We start from the raw sequence: 14,437 nt of genomic DNA, 5'->3' as shown, positions 1-14,437 counted from the left end.
GATTGTCCACTGTGATTTTTTTTCAGATCTACACTTAATGGCAAGGTTTTCTGAAGTGTTGCTGAACAAAGAGACCGTGGAGTGCAGCTTCATAATTTCTTCAAAGCAGAATCGCACGTAAATAGGATAGTGAAGAACGTGCTTAATATTCTTCCCTTCATTGGTCAAAGCATTAGTATTGTAGTTGGTCGATAATGATGCGACTATACAGGACGCTAGTTAGGTCACTTTCGGAATTTTGCATACAATTCTGGTTTCCTTCCAGTCAGAAGCATGTCGCGAAACTTGAACAGGTTCACCAAAGATTGAGAGGGACGTTCCCTGGGTTGGAGGATTTGAGCGTTAGGGAGTGGCTGAATATGCTAGGGCTGGCTGAGGGGTGACTTTATAGAAGTTTATGAAATCACGACGAACATGAATAAGGTAGCTAGAATAGATTTTTTGCCTCGGGTGGTGGAATCCAGAACTAAACATATGTCTAGGATTAGAGTTGAAAGCTGTTCAAGTAATCTAAGGGACACCTTTTTCACTCAGAGGGTGGTATGTGCATGGAAGGAGCTGCCAGAGGAAGTGGTGGAGTCTGGTACAATTAAATCATTTAAAAGCAATCTGGATGATTTTATGAATAAGAAGTGTTTAGCGGGATAAAGGCCGAGTGCTGGCAAATGGGAATAAATTAGTTTAGGATATCAGGTCTGCATGGACGAATTGGACCAAGGGGTCTATCTCCTTGCACTACATCTGTATGACTCTGTGACAATGCTAATGTGGAATAATTCCAAATTGTGGGTCTGAAATATTATCTCTGTTTGTCATTCAACAGATCGTAGAAAATGAAGCACTCATGATTTGCAGTTACGTGTTTTACCTTGCTTCTTATTTTGCTTCATTCCCATCCGAACATTCAAATTTCGTGATTGATCTTGACTTGTATTGAAACTTATTCTTGTTGGAATTTGATGTTATTTTTTTCAGTCTCGTTTGGGCAATTTTCAAACTACTTCTGATTCATTACAGCCGAAAGTTAACTTTGAATTAAACATGGAGCTCAGGCTACAATTTATCCAATAACCGTACCAATGAAGCAGCGACTTCCAAAGAAACCAACGCTGTGAGCAGGATTCGAACCTACGCAGGGAACCCCCATTGGATTTCGAATCCAACGCCTTAACCTCTCGGCCATCACAGCTCTGGTAGTGTGCATCATTTTCATAGTAAAATAACCGAATGCATGAAACATGTAAGTTGTTGGAAGAACAAATTGTCAGGACGCAATGAATTTTACCAAATCCTTTGCAGAGACCCAGGCGAAAGTCACCTTTTCAGGTTGACAGGCGCTCATCGCAACCTGGATTCTGACACAGCTGAACTTGTGGAAATGACTTTATAGGACTTAGATACCGAATCTACACCACACGAAAACAAATCATTTGCCTCATCGTATCCGCATTTCCGATCGATATTGACTAAATTGTCCAGCACCTGGCCCCCAAAGTGGATATGCCGCTGAGTTTTAATATTCAGCGCAATATGATATCTGAAATGTCCATGAAAATTACCTAAACACTGGCGCACATTAGAGAAAAGTTATAGAAGTTAGAAAGAATGCAGAACCGAATACACAGGAATGGTTCCAGGAATGAAACTCTTATGTCCGGACACCATCTAATGAACTTGTGAGTATAAGAGAATAAGATTGACCGAAGATTTGGAGTTGAAAACCGTTTGGCGGAATTCGATTGCATTCTATTTGTGGTTGTTCTCGAGTCATCAAGTCATAGAGCAATACAGCATGGAAAACGAACCTTCGGTCCAACTTGACCATGTTGAGCAGATATCCGAAATTAATCTGTTCTCATTTGCCAACATTTGCCCTACATCCCTCTAAATTCATGTTACTCATATACCCATCCAGATGCCATTAAGCCTTGCAGTTGTACCAGTCTCCACCACTTTCTCTGGCAGCTCATTCGAGACAGGCATGAAAAAGATGCCCCTTATGTTCCTTTTAAATCTTCACCCTCTTATTTTAAATCTATCTTCTAGTTTTGGGTTCCCTCTCCAGCGGGAAAAAATACCTTCTAGACTCTATCTGTTACCCTCATGATTTAATAAATAGCAACTATTTGACTTCATCATACTTGCCAGGTGGGAAAGATGTGTAGATTATTTTGTCGAAGGTAACAGTTTGACAACTGAATGATGTAGAATGTCTGATGCACAGACTTGTAGAAATGCATCTTGGCATGGTTTTTAATAAGTCATTGATGTTCTCGCAGCAGTTATAGAAATCTGTGTGAACGCTGCAGAATGACAACCTTTCCAGATGAAGAATTTTAGGGCACGAGAAAGAAGTCTTAGTTCCAATGTATGGTTGCCCGATTAGACCGAACTTGGGATACAATCCTCAATTTAGGAAAGATACTGTTGCGATGTAAGGAATACCAAGAATGTTCATTAGGCTTGACTCAATAGATGGGCGTTTGTCCTGTGAATTGAAATTGAGGAAATCCGGCCTTAATTTTCTACAGCTTCAAACATGACAGGTAATCTCATAGAAAGTTGCAAAATATTTGAAGAGATAAACAGGATAGCGGATTTAAATTGTGTTCCTTCCTTACTGAATCTAGAAGAAATCGAGTACAATTTTAAAATAAGGTATTGTGATTTATGACCACGATGAGGACTATTTAATTTTAGTCTAAGCCTTGAGATGTTTTACAATTCTCCACTATAGTGAGCCGTGGATATTCGGTCTTTAAGTGCCTTTAAGTTGCGTAATACCTTGCCTGGTACTGTAGTTAACTCAGTCACATTAGGCGTATTTAAAAAGTCCGTGGATAAGAATATGGATGATGATGCGAAAGTGTAGGCTTAGATTAGTTCACATTGAGGGTCGAAGGGCCTGTTCTGCATTGTATTATTCTATGTTCGATATTCTATACTAAGTCTAGATTCCTCGTTCGATACTCTGCAACCAGAGTGAAAACATCCAGCTACTCTCTCTCTCTATTCCTGTGAGAATCTTATGCATTTCAATCAGATTCTGTTCCATTTTTCTAACCTCAAGTGGATACATACCTAGCTGTGACAATCTATTCTTAAGTGACAATACTGCCATTTCAAGTGCTCCTGTCCTCCCTCTCTGGTAAGTGCGTCCTCTTTAAGGCGGGGAGATCAAAACTGTAGGCAAAATTCCAGGTCCAGTCTCTATGTATATATTTTCATTGACTGGTTTGTAAAGACACCCAGGTCCTAAATGAAAGGCTATGTTTTCCAATATATAATATTTAAATAAGAAGCCACCTTTGTGTTTTTACATCAGTTTGCATAAATGTATACTCATTCACACTGTACTGCATTACCTTGCTTGCATGTGCAATGTTTCTAGAATGCCCTGATGATTCCATTTATCTTCCTCACTCAACTCCACTTAGTTTTATTTTGCCGCAATATACTGTTAATCAATGCATCAGCGAGAAAAAAAACACAGACAGTTTGATTCCATTCTGTTTTTGTTTACCAACGAATTCAAATCCATATCAGAATATTCCCCCAAATTTCAAATCTTTCAATTTTTGCAATTAACTTCCCCATGTGAGGCCTTATCAAAAGCAGTGTTAAAATGCATGTCATAATCAGAGAATCATCTGTGATGACATTTCTTGCTCCTGAAGACAAGGAAGGAACAGAATAAATTGAAAGTGAAGAAACTTGATAGAAAGTCCATAGAAAACCGTGGGTGGAGGAACGAGCATCATATTGAAATTGGAGTATGAGTGAAAATGCGTCAGTGTATACTTGGAAGAAGGAATGAAAACATTAACTTAAATTAAGAGAAAGAAAGAAGTGCCAACGTGTTCAAATTAGCTCATAGACACTGAGTCAGTATTATTGGGCATTGATAGATATTCGTGATTGCAGGTTTGATCAACCACTTATTTTTAATGTTGGTCAGCGTGGGAGAATCAATAAGCAGCAATTCAACGTATATAAAATTTGGATATCTGAATGATTTTGCTGTGTGCAATTATGTGGAAATATGATCAGTAATATCTCAATAAGATGCTACAATCACCTTAACAATCTTGTACTATGATGAAAGATGTTGTCATTGGCTTTCTCATTATGAGCTGTGTTCACAATTGGACTGTTCAGTGTAACTGACCACTTTTTAGTCTCTATCTTTTGCCAGATTTTGTCTTTGAAACTCCTATGTTGTACTATTTCATCAGTTCGATGTTCTCATCCACAGAATCTCGATGTGTTAGAGTGTACAGCATGGAAACAGACCATTCGGCCCAATTCGTCCACACTGACCAGACATCCCAATCCAATCTAGTCCCACCTGCCAGGACCTGGTCCACACCCCTCCAAAACCTTCCTTTTCATATACCAATCCAGGTGCCTTTTAAATATTGCAATTGCTCTCCTCTTCATCAGTTCCTCTGGCAGCCCATTCCATACATGGACCAGCCTCTGCCTGAAAATTTTGGGCCTTAGGTCTCTTTGATACCTTTCCCCTCTCACCCTAAACCTATGCCCTCTAATTCTGGACTCCACGACCCCAGGGAAAATACTTTGTTTATTTATCCTATCGGTGCCCCTCATAATTTTGTAAACCTATATATGGTCATCCCTCAGCCTCTGACGCTCCAGGGAAAACAGCTCTAGCCTAATCAACCTCTACCTATAGCTCAAATCCTCCGATTCTGGCAACATCCTTGTAAATCTTTTTTGAACCATTTCAAGTTTCACTACACCTTTCCGATAGGAAGGAGACCAGAATTGGATGCAATATTCCAACAGTGGCCTAACTAATGTCCCGTACAGCCGTAATCTGACCTCCCATCTTCTGCACTCAATACTCTGACCAATAAAAGAAAGCATACCAAACACCTTCTTCACTACCCTATCTACCTGCCACTCCTCTTTCAAGGAGCTATGAACCTGCACTTCTAGGTTTCTTTGTACAGCAACACTCCATAGGACCTTTGCATTCAGTGTATAAGTCCGGCTAATAATTGCTTTCCCAAAATACAGCAGCTCACATTTATCTAAATTAAACTCCATCTGCCACTTCTCAGCCCATTGATCCATCTGATCAAGATTCCGTTGTAATCTGAATTAACTTTCTTTGCTGTCTACCATACCTCGAATTTTGATGTCATCTGCAAACTTACCAACTATACCCCTTTTGCTCACATCCAAATCATTTATATAAATGATAAAAAGTAGTGAATCCATGACCGATCTTTGTTGCACTCCATTGGTCACAGGTCTCCATTCTGAAAAACGACCCTCTGCCACCACCCTCGATCTTCTACCTTTGAGCCAGTTCTGTACCCAAATGGCTGGAAAAGCACAGCAGTTCAGGCAACTTGACCTGCCTCAAGTTGTTGTCCATGTAAGTACCACCGACGTAGGTAGAAAGAGGGATAGGGATGTAAGACAGAATTTCAGGGAGCTAGGGCGGAAGCTGAGAGCTAGAACAAACAGAGTTGCTATCTCTAGTTTGTTACCTGTACCACGGGCGAGGCAAGGAATAGGGAGAGATATCATCTGAACACGTGGCTGCAAGTATGGTACAGTAGGGAGGGTTTCAGATGCTTGAATAATTGGGGCTCATTCTGGGGAAGGTGGGACTATTACAAACAGGACGGTCTTCACTTGAACCAGAGAGGTACTAATATCCTGGGTGGGAAATTTGCTGGTGCTATTCGGTTGGATTTAAACTAGATCCTGGATTCTTGACGAAGGGCTTTTGCTCGAAACGTTGATTTTCCTGCTCCTCGGATGCTGCCTGAACTGCTGTGCTTTTCCAGCACCACTCTACTCCAGCATCTGGTTTCCAGCATCTGCAATCATTGAGTTTACGTTTAAACTAGCTCAGCAGGGGAATAGGAACCGAGGTATAGTTGCACTGCACAGGAGGCTGAGAGTAGGAAGGACAGGGACAGGATTTCAGGGTCACAGAAATGTGCCGGCAGACAGCGAAATGCTTTGATGTATGTTTACTTCAACATCAGAAGTATCTGTAATAAGGTAGGTGAGCTTGCAGTATGGATAGGTACCTGGGACTTCGATGGTGTAGGCATTTCTGAGACGTGGATACGCAGGGTGAGGAATGGATGTTTCAGGTTCCAGTGTTTAGGTCATTCATTAAGTACAGGCAAGGTGGTAAAAGAGGGGGAGGCGATGCCTTGTTATTCAAGGACAGTATAACGGTGGTTGAGAGAACTTTTGATGAGGGCTCTTCTCGTGTGGGCTGAGGTTAGAAAAAGGAAACGAGAGGTCACGCTGCTTGGAATTTTTCTTTATAGTCCTTCCCTGAGTTCGGGGGAGGTGGAAGAGAGGAATAGGAAAATTATTCTGGGTAGAAGTGAAAGGAACAGGGTGGTCATTGTGGGGGACTTTAACTTCCCCAACATTGACTGGACATGTTACATCAGGAGCATTTCTGAACTGACAGCCAGACTGCTGCGACCACTAGGACTCATAACAGCACACAAACCAACAGCCACTCTCAGACAACAACTCAACAGGACAAAGGACCCAATACCCAGCATGAGCAAAACCAACGTAGTGTAAAAAATTCCATGCAAGGACTGCACAAAACACTACATAGGACAAACAGGAAGACAGCTAACAACCCTCATCCATGAACACCAACTAGCCACGAAACGACACGACCATCCCTAGTAGCCATACACTCAGATGACAAACAACACGAATTCGATTGGGACAACACCACTATTATAGGGCAGGTCAAACAGAGAACAGCCAGGGAATTCCTAGAGGCATGGCACTCATCCACAAATTCTATCAACAGACACATCGACCTAGACCCTTTATACCGGCCACTGCAGAGGACAGCAACTGACAACCGGAAGCGGCAGATTCAAACCAGTATAAATGCCGGAGGAATCAGCACAGAAGCGCTTCACAGGAGGCTCCCAAGCACTGAAGATGTCACTAGAAAGGGGACGAAACGTTTGCAACAAAAACTCCCAGCTCGGCGAACAGAATCACAACATGTTATAACTCCAGTTCCTCAGATGGATCTGTTTTCGTCCAATGTGAACAGGAGGGTTTCCTGAAAGAGTACATCGAAGGGCCGACAAGCGGTGAGGCCTCATTGGATCTGGTGCTTGGTAATGAACCAGGCCAGTGTTTGATTTAGTTGTAGGTGAGCAATTGAAGAGATTGACTATAATTCAGTTACATTTAGTTTAGCGATGGAAAGGGATAGGTACATGCCACGGGTCAAGAGTTATTGATGGGGCAAGGGCAATTATAATGCGATTAGGCAAGAATTAGGATGCATAGAATGGGGTAGCAAAATGCAGGGGACACAGACAATGGAAATGTGGAGCTTGTTTAAGGAACAGATATTGCATGTCCTTGATAGGTATGTCCCTGTCAGGCAGGGAGGAAGTGATAAGGTAAGGGAACCATGGTTTACAACAGAAATTGCATGTCATTTTACGAAGAAGAAGGAGGCTTATGTGTTGATGAGGCAACATTGTTCAGATAAGGCGTTGGAGAGATACATATAAGCTAGGAAGAATTTAAAGAGGGAGTTAAGAAGAGCAAAGAGAGAACACGAGCAGTTTTTAGCAAATAGAATAAAGGTGAACCCTAAAGCATTCGGTAGGTATGTGCGGAATAAAAGCTGATAAAGGTAGGAATAGGGCCAGTCAAAGACAGAAGTGTGAAGTTGAGTGTTGACCCTGAGGAGATCGGAGAGTTGCTAAACGACCATTTATCATCCGTGTTCACTCAGGAAAAAGGAGAATATTGTTGAGGAGAAGAATGAGGTACAAGATATTAGACTAGAAAGGATCACGTTTAGTTATGGACAGGTGTTATCAATTCTAGATGGAATGAAAGTAGGCAAGTTCACTGGGCCGGATGCGATTTATCCGAGGACCCTCTGGGAAGCTAGCGAGGAGATAGCAGAGCCTTTGGCTTTGACATTTGAGTCATCATTGTTTACAAATTTGGTACCAGAGGACTAGAGGATTGCAAATGTGGTGCCCTTGTTCAAGAAGTGCAGTAGCAATGACCCAGGTAGTCATAGACCAGTGAGCCATGCTTCTGTTGTAGGAAAGAGTTTGAAAAGGATTATAAGGGATTAGATTTATAATTATCTATCAAGCAACAATATGATTTCAGATAGTAAACATAGTTTTGTCAAGAGCAGGTCGTGTCTCACAAACCACATTGACTCTTTTGACAAGGTGGCCAAGCATGTAAATGAGGATAGGACAGTTCACGTGGTATACATGGACTTCAGTAAAGCCTTTGATCATGTTCCACATGGTAGGCTGCTGGAGAAAATGCAGAGGCATGGAATTGTTGGGGGTTTAGCAGTTTGGATTAGAAACTGGCTTTCTGAAAGAAGGCAGCGAGTGGCAGTAGATGGAAAATATTCAGCCTGGAGTCTGGTTACTAGTGGTGTGCCACAACGATCTGTTTTAGGACCACTGGTGTTTGTCATTTTCATAAATGACTTAGACAGAGGCATAGGTGGATGGATTAGTACATTTACAGATGGCACTAAAGTCGGTGGAATAGTGGACAGTGTGGAAGAATGTTACAGATTGCAGGGGGACTTGAATAAACTGCAGAATTGGGCTGAGAGGTGGCAAATGGAGTTCAATGCAGCTAAATGTGATGTGATGCACTTTGCGAAGAATAATAGGAAGGCAGAGTACTGGGTCGATGTAAAGATTCTTGGTAGTGTGGATGTGTAGAGGGATCTTGGTGTCCATTTACATAGATCCCTAAAAGTTGCCACCCAGATGGATAGTGCTGTTAAGAAGGCATACGTTGTGTTAGGTTTCATTGGTAGAGGGATTGAATTCCAGAGCAGCAATATCATGCTGCAACTATACAAAATGCTGGTGTGGCCACGCTTGGAATATTGTGTGCACTTCTGGTCCCCATATTTCTGAAGGATGTGGAGACATTGGAAAAGGTGCAGAGGAGATTTACCGGAATGTTGCCTGGTCAAGTGAGAAAGTCTTATGATGAAAGTCTGAGAGATTTGAACCTGTTTTCATTGCCAAGAAGAAGGTGAAGAGGGGATTTGATAGAGACATACAAGATCATCAGAGGATTAGATAGGGTAGACAGTGAAAGTCTTTTTCCAAGGATGATGATATCAGCATGTACGAAGGGGCATAACTACAAATTGTGGGGTGATAGATTTAAGATAGATGTTAGATGCAGGTTCTTTACGCAGAGAGTGGTAAGGGCATGGAATGCCCTACTTGCTAATGTAGCCAACTCATCCACATTTTAGAAATTTAAACAATCCTTAGATAAGCCTGTTCTTCACTATGTTCTATATATTCCATGAGATCTAACCTTACTAACCAGTCTCCCATGGGGAACCTTGTCAAATGCCTTACTGAAGTCCATACAGATCACATCCACTGTGTTGCCCTCATCAATCAAGTTTGTGAGTCATGATACCAATTTGACCAATTGTCCTCCTTTCCTTCCTTCCCGAACTTTTTTGAACACCTTGCACTCAGGGGTAATTAACAATCAATACTACCACTTTAGGGGCTAGGTGTATGTTGACTTTTTAAACCTTCAACTTGTCAGCACGTTTTCAATTCTTTGAGAACTGTTGGAGAACTTCTTACAGTTCTTCTCTTTTGTATAACAGCACAAACTATTGATTGTATGCATGGCTGCTTCAGATGTAGACTCACATTACTCCTTTGAAGATGGGAGAGACAAAACATGGAAAATTATGGAAATGCTGAACAGATCTGGCAGATTTTTAAAATAATTCTAATGGAAGGATACCAGTTTAAAAGTGAAACTCTCTTTTGGATTCATGATGTTGTCAGTGCTGCTGTATATTTTCAGCAGCTGTAGATCAAACTTGTGTAAAGCTGAAGGATGGCCATTGATTTGTTTTCTCTTGGAGGCTGAACGCAGCCTGACATCAGTAGCCTTCGGAGCAATCTAACCGACCACCCCTTACTCTTTCTGCGTGGAGATAGACACAGGGCGATAATTTAGATTTCCTGACATTTTTCCATTTAAATGTCCTAAACGTTCTTATGTAATAGGCGAATATTTGTTTCTCTAAACATTTCCTATTCTTATATGCCATTGTTTCCTGGTGGATATAATTTTCAACTGAGCAATCAGTTTAAAATTCAACTAATTTTCATATCTGCTATATTTGCAGCTCATAAATAATAACATGTGTAGTAATTCCATAATTATCTGTTGTTCCGAAGATGATACTTTGGAACCTGCAGAATCGACATATTATCCACAAATTATTGACCGTCTGCCTGAAGGCGCTCTGGGACATCCCAAGTTCGTGACAATGGAAGCAATTCATATCTTCCTGAACGGCCAAAGATCTGGAATCGTGAAACCCTCCATTCCCTACGTTCCAATCCCAACCTTACTATCAAACCAGCAGACAAAGGAGGCACGTTAGTAGTTTGGCGCACCAACCTTTATACTGCTGAGGCTAAACGTCAGCTCACGGACACCTCCTCCTACTGCTCCCTTGACCATGACCATACCTCCCACCACCAAACCATCATCTACCAGACCAACCATAATCTCATCACCTCAGGGGATCTCCCATCCACCGCCTCCAACTTCATAGTCCCACAACCCCGCACCGCCAGTTTCTATCTCCTGCCAAAAATACACAAACCTAACTGCCCTAGCTGACCCATTGCCTCAGCCTGCTCCTGCCCCACAGAACTCATTTCTGCATACCTCGACACGGTCCTGTCCCTCTTAGAACAAGAACTCCCCACCTACATTTGGGACACTATCCATGCCCTCCACCTCCTCCAAGAGTTTCGCTTCCCCAGTCCCCAACACCTTAACTTCACCATGGACAACCAGTCCCTGTACTCCTCCATCCCTCAACATGAAAGACTCAAATCCCTCCGTTTCTTCCTTTCCTGCCGTACCAACCAGTACCCTTCCACTGACACCCTCCTTCGACTGACTGGATTGGTCCTCACTCTGAACAACTTCTGTTCCTAATCCTCCCACTTCCTCCAAACCAAAGGATTAGCCATGGGCACCCACATGGGCCCCAGCTATTCCGGCCTCTTCGTAGGATATGTGGAACAGTCCATGTTCTGCAGCTACACAGGCACCACCCCCACCTTTTCCTCCGCTACATCGATGACTATATTGGTGCTGCCTCATGCTCCCATGAGGAGTTGAACAGTTCATCCACTTTAACAACATCTTCCACCCCGACCTCAAATTTATCTGGACCATCTCAGACTCCTCCCTCTCCTTCCGAGACCTCTCCAATTCTATCGCGGACCACGGTATCAACACGGACATTAACTATAAACCGTCCAACTTCCACAGCTACCTAGACTACACCTCCTCCCACCCTGGCCCCTGCAAAAACGTCATCCTATATTCCCAATTCCTTCGTCTCCGCAGCATCTGCTCACAGGAGGACCAGTTCCAATACCATACAATCCAGATAGCCTCCTTCTTCAAAGACCACAATTTTCCCCCAGACATGATCGAAGATGCTCTCCACCGCATCTCTTCCACTTCCCGCTTCTCTTCCCTTGAGCCCCGCCCCTCCAATCGCCACGAGGTCAGAACCCCACTGGTCCTCACCTAATACCGCACCAACTTCCATATACATCACATCATCCGTCATCATTTCCACAAACTCCAAACAGACCCCACCACCATGGATATATTTCCCTCCCCTCCCCTATCAGCATTCCAAAAAAAGCACTCCCTCCGTAACTCGCTTGTCGGTTCCACACCCTCTACCAACCCAACCTCCACTCCGGGCACCTTCCCCTGCAACCGCAAGAAATGCAAAACTTGCGCACACACCTCCCCCCTTACTTCCCTCCAAGGCCCGAAAGGGATCCTTTCATATCCACCACAAATTCACCTGCACCTCCACACACATCATTTACTGCATCTGCTGCACCCAATATGGGCTCCTCTTGAGACAGGCCGCCTACTTTTGGAACGTTTCATAGAATACCTCTAGGACACCAGGACCAACGAACCAACCCAACCACCCCGTGGCTCAACACTTCAACTCCACCTCCCACTCCACCAAGGACATGCAAGTCCTTGGACTCCTCCATCGCCAGGTCATAGCAACACGACGGCAGGAGGAAGAGTGCCTCATCTTCCACCTAGGAACCCTCCAACCACAAGGGATGAACTCAGATTTCTCCAGTTTCCTCATTTCCCCTCCCCCACCTTGTCTCAGTCCCAACCCTCGAACTCAGCACCACCTTCTTAATCTGCAATCTTCTTCTGACCTCTTCGCCCCCACCCCAACTCTGGCCTATCACCCTCACCTTAACCTCCTTCCACCTATCGCGTTTCCAAAGTCCCTCCCCCAGTCCCTCCTCCCTGCCTTTTCTCTTAGCCTGCTTGGTACACTCTCCGCAATCCTGAAGAAGGGCTCATGCCGGAAACTTCCATTCTCCTTCTCCTTGGATGCTGCATGACCTGCTGCGCTTTTCCAGCAACACATTTTCAGCTCTGATCTCCAGCATCTGCAGTCCTCACTTTCTCCTATACGTTTCAGAGTGGAGAATGCGGTGCTGGAAAAGCAAAGCAGGTCAGGCAGCACCTGAGGGGCAGGAGAATTGATGATTCGGGTAGAGCCCTTCATGATGAAAGGCTTGTGCCCTAAACTTCGATTCCAGTGCTGCCTGATCTGCTGTACCTTTCCAGCTCCACACTCCCCATAAGACCATAAGACATAGGAGTGGAAGTAAGGCCATTCGGCCCATCGAGTCCACTCCACCATTCAATCATGGCTGATGGGCATTTCAACTCCACTTACAAGCATTCTCCCCATAGCCCTTAATTCCTTGTGACATCAAAAATTTATCAATCTCTGCCTTGAAGACATTTAGCATCTCCACCTCCACTGCACTCTGCGGCAATGAGGTCCATAGGCCCACCACTCTCTGGCTGAAGAAATGTCTCTGCATTTCTGTTCTGAATTGACCCCCTCTAATTCTAAGGCTGTGTCCCGGGTCCTAGTCTTCTCGCCTAATGGAAATAATTTCCTAGCATCCACCATTTCCAAGCCATGTATTATCTTGTACGTCTCTATTAAGTCTCCCCTTAATCTTCTAAACTCCAATGAATACAATCCCAGGATCCTCAGCCGTTCCTCATATGTTAGACCTACCATTCCAGGGATCATCCATTTGAATCTCCGCTGGACACGTTCCAGTGCCAGTATGTCCTTCCTGAGGTGTGAGGACCAAAACTGGACACAGTACTACAAATGGGGCCTAACCAGAGCTTTATAAAGTCTCAGTAGCACAACGGTGCTTTTATATTTCAACCTGCATGTTTACCTTTAGAGAATCCTCGACTAGCACTCCCAGATCCCTTTGTACTTTGGCTTTACGAATTTTCTCACCATTTAGAAAGTAGTCCATGCTTTTATTCTTTTTTCCAAAGTGCAAGACCTGGCATTTGCTCAATTTGAATTCCATCAGCCATTTCCTTGACCACTCTCCCAAACTGTCTAGATCCTTCTGTCGCCTCCCCACATCCTCAGTACTACCTGCCTGTCCACCTAACTGCGTATCATCAGCAAAGTTCACTAGAATGCCCCCAGTCCCTTCATCCAGATCATTAATATATAATATGAACAGCTGCGGTCCCAACATTGAACCCTTTGGGACACTGCTTGTAACCGGCTGCCATTCCAAAAAATGAACCTTTTATCCTAACTCTCTGCCTTCTATCAGACAGCCAATCCACAATCCATACGAGTAGCTCACCTCGAACACCATGGGCCGTCACCTTGCTCAGCAGTCACCCGTGTGGCACCTTATCAAAGGCCTTTTGCAAGTCTAGATAGATCACATCCACTGGGTTTCTCTGGTCTAACCTACTTGTCACCTCTTCAAAGGATTCCAACAGTTTTGTCAGACTCGACCTCCCCTTACTAAATCCATGTTGACTTGTTCTAATCAGACTCTGCTCTTCCAAGAATTTAGAAAGCTCATCCATAATGATGGATTCTAGAATTTTACCAACAACTGAGGTTAGGCTAATTGGCACATAATTTTCCATCTTTTGTCTTGATGCTTCTTTGAACAAGGGGGTTTCAACAGCGATCTTCCAATCGTCAGGGACTTTCCCTGACTCCAATGACTTTTGAAAGATCATAACCAATGCCTCCGATATTTCCTCACCCACCTCTCTCAGAACTCTAGGATGTATCCCATCGGGGCCAGGAGATTTATCAATTTTAAGATCTTTTAGCTTTTCTAGCACTTTCTCTTTTGTAATGGCAACCATACTCATCTCAGCCCAGTGACCCCCTCTCTTCTCTGATCTGCAGCATCTGCAGTCCTCATTTTGTCCTATATATTTCAGACTCCAAATGTCACATTCTTTCAAGTGA

At 43.5% G+C, this 14,437-nt stretch overlaps 1 non-coding gene across 1 annotated transcript; it reads right to left on the bottom strand.

The window, feature by feature from the left end:
• Positions 1-1,107: 1,107 nt before the first annotated feature.
• On the bottom strand, positions 1,108-1,189 carry trnas-cga (transfer RNA serine (anticodon CGA)). Its single transcript has one exon. It is a non-coding gene; the product is annotated as a tRNA-Ser (tRNA).
• Positions 1,190-14,437: the final 13,248 nt, after the last annotated feature.

Source organism: Hemiscyllium ocellatum, chromosome 35 (assembly GCF_020745735.1).
Source record: "Hemiscyllium ocellatum isolate sHemOce1 chromosome 35, sHemOce1.pat.X.cur, whole genome shotgun sequence".
In the NCBI taxonomy this organism is placed as follows: domain Eukaryota; kingdom Metazoa; phylum Chordata; class Chondrichthyes; order Orectolobiformes; family Hemiscylliidae; genus Hemiscyllium; species Hemiscyllium ocellatum.
The sequence above is the reverse complement of the archived record's forward strand: the minus strand, read 5'-3'. Positions and strand labels throughout refer to the sequence as shown.